Here is a 3560-nt window from a genome sequence, read left to right as displayed (position 1 = left end):
AATAAACACTAAAACAGTAAATGTTATGTAATCATGTCACACCCCAATCCGTTAATCTGCAGTGGTTTCTTGTCACGTATCAAATAGTCTACTGATTGAGGTGGCACCCAACACTTTCACTACAATAAATTTGGCTCATTTAATTTTCATAAAATTTTGTCAAAGTATTTTCTGTGACACTTTAACTAAAATATGAAAATATAAAAAAATTGAACCAACCGTTTTGTCAGAAAAATTACACTGGTTATATAGCAATTTGACAAACACCAATTTTGATCATTCGGAAAAGCTTAATATTCCTTTTACAACACAACATAATTAAAATGTTTAGCCGATTTTACAGAGTTATCTCCCTGTAGTGTTAGGTACCACCTTAACAACAAAACACAACACCTACAGCCTTAGATGCTCTTTTGATCAAGTCATTTCTTTCATATAATTGTGTAACTGTTTTAACAAGCCTGCACGTGAATTGGCTCAATGACACTAATTGCATATCTAAAAACTATACTCATAAAGTTAACATGCTAACATTCCTAAGGTTCATGTATAATGAAAGCCGTAAAAGGGGACGGGCGTCAATTATAGAACTAGCATATGCAAATATTATAAATCATTGATGTAATAGAACTTAAAATGTACTAAGAAAGTTCAAGGTAGATATTAATTGTCAGGAAAATATGACACAACATGCTTTTGTATTTAACTTTTTTCACTTTATAATTGTAAAATGGTAATTTTAAAACAGTCGATGTGGATTTAGTTGGTAATTAAATCGCAAGAAAAAGACAGCAAGAAAATAACCTGGTTTACAGTATTTGTGTAATTAATAAATTCTCTAAGTCCAAAGACCATAACTTCACCAAAAATCATCAGACCAGGACATAATTCAAAACTGATCTGTAACTAGTCATAATAAAACTATAAACCTGACGCTGAAAAGTATAGAAACTGATTATTTTTGTGGAAGTCCTTATTAGTTGGACCACAACAACAAAAAATCATCCTACATAAACCAAATTTGAACTTGATCTGTAACTGGTCATGTTTATTAAACTATATACCAAATATCAAATCAATATCTTCAAGCACGATTTAAAAAAGTGTGGAAAACTGATTTGCGGTGACTGATGGACAGACAGACGTGAAAACATACTAGCTCTTGATGAAGTTTAAGAATTAAGATAAAATTTAAAAAAACAAATTTTTTTGATTTGTCCAAAGAACATGAATGTCAACGCCTAAAAAAAGTTTGGTGAACAGGATATTGACATTCCACCTTAATGAAAGTTGCAAAAACACACATTACAAACCCTCATGCTGACGCTGTATGCACGTTTTTTAATCATTCCCATGGACAGTTCTTACGTTTTAGTTCACAAAAATGTAACACTGAAATTCAATGAAATTATATAAACTAGAGGCGCCTAGGAACCTGAATCCCTCAACTAATTACCTTAACCTACATGTTTCAGGGGCCATAACTCCAACATCTGTCAACCGATCTTTCTGAAAATCTTAACAATCATTTTGTGCAGAATACTCTAAGAAACAATCATGCAAACTATTGGATGCAAGGTGATTGCAAAAGCTCACCCTACCTTTGAGGAAGGCGAGCTAAAAATGTCTGGAAAATAGAGTACAACTCATGCTAAACATCAAATTTCAAACCATTCTCATGGACATGGAAAATTCCAAAGTATTAGCTGAGGAAAATATGCAGGACATACATTAGCACCTACAGACAGAACAGAAGGTAAAACTTACATCAACCCATCAAGACGGGGCAATAAAAGGCGGCATAAAATAAGCAATTATCTTACCATCCTTGCCGTAGTATACGTAAACGGCTTGGGGAAAAGATCTGCCTTGGATGTGACTGCTTTGAGCTCTCAGTCTGTGATGCAATCTGTGACTGTCTCTCTGGTTGAGTTACTTCAGACTGTATTGACAAAGCATCTGATGCTGATGAAGATTGAGTGGCAAGCAATGGTTGAATAGTCTGCAGGAACTGGCAGAAAAAGGATAGATAGAACATTAAATATTTAATTAGTAAAATTTAAACTAATAAATTAATAGGGAATATGCCGGAAGGACAGACAGATGGACATACAGATGGACAAGGGTAAATCTTAATGCCCCTGTCATCTTACGGGGGGTGGGGGTGCATACGAAACTCTATAAATATAGATATTTGCCTCTTTGCTAAGCTTCTGCACCATTCACTTAAAATGATTCAATTTATGTCCCAAACCATTTCCTGTTCATTTATAGGATATTCAAACTACAACTCGGGGAAAATAAATAAATGAAGAATGTGTATTAAAGGACTTGGATGTCCATGCGGGCAAAATGGATTGAATCATGCATAATCGGGACAAGAACAAAATGGAAAAGGAGAATTACTCAGGAACAGTGAAAGTGACGCCACCCAAATAGGAACAAGATCTGTGTTTTATGGTACTTAGCATTTCATATACTATCTTTTCTCAGGTAAAAAGGGGCACAACTCAAGAACGGCAAAAGTGACAGTACCTAAATTTGAACCTGATCTGTATTGTGTACATTGTAGTACGTAATAAACATTTGTGTATAAGTTTTAAATCATTTGCCTTGGTTGAGGCAAACATTAGTTATAGAACAGGACCCAACTATTTTTCATATATACATGTACATAAAGACAAGGGTAAAGCTTAATGCCCCCGTCAATGTACAGGGGGGGGATAAGAACAGTATGGTCCCATACATGTAACTCCAACAAAATTGGTTGATATTAAAATGGAGGTGCAGTATGATGTAGTACTTATGGAAACTAGCGATCCTGAAAAATTTAAAGAAATCGGATTAGTGGTCGATGAGGAATTGCATCCACAAAATGTTCCCTTAGTGTACAATAATAAGAAATAGTCAATTAGTCACATAACTCCGACAAAAGGGGTCAGTTCAACAACAACAAAATATGTGATACATAGTAATGGTGGCCTCTAAGAAAGATTCCAAGGATAACAGCAATTATGTAAAGGCATTGTTTGATAAACCATGCACCCTTAGAATCGGTACTGCATCTATCTGGCCCACAGTAAATGTTTCAGTGCGTTCTTTATCATTTTACTGTGTCAATGAAGCCAAGTGGCAGCCTAAAGTGATCCCTGAAAGTTTGGACAGAATTTCAGTTATCAAAATTGTTGGTTTAGGCAGACTTTAATGTACAAACAAATTACTCTGTCTCATTGTGTTCAGTTTCATTCATATATTAAATTCTTACCTGTCCAAATTGTTGCAACAACACACTGTTGTTAGCAGGTGGTGGAGGATCATTATTCTCATTCATCACAACTCAATTGTTCGGCAAAGCTTTCTTTGAAAATAAAAAAAAAATCATTTTTTTATGCATTCAATAGGAAAATCTACTAAAAATTATCAATTACAATTTCAGAATCTATACAACTGATTATCCATGACGATTACTTGCTCAAGAGCCTTTTAATTTTTATAATTTGTTTGCCAACACAAAAATATAATTGATTCTAAATTTTGAGGGAAAAAAATATTCAAAGGAA

Source organism: Mytilus galloprovincialis, chromosome 11 (assembly GCF_965363235.1).
Source record: "Mytilus galloprovincialis chromosome 11, xbMytGall1.hap1.1, whole genome shotgun sequence".
In the NCBI taxonomy this organism is placed as follows: domain Eukaryota; kingdom Metazoa; phylum Mollusca; class Bivalvia; order Mytilida; family Mytilidae; genus Mytilus; species Mytilus galloprovincialis.
Note: the sequence above shows the minus strand (reverse complement) of the source record.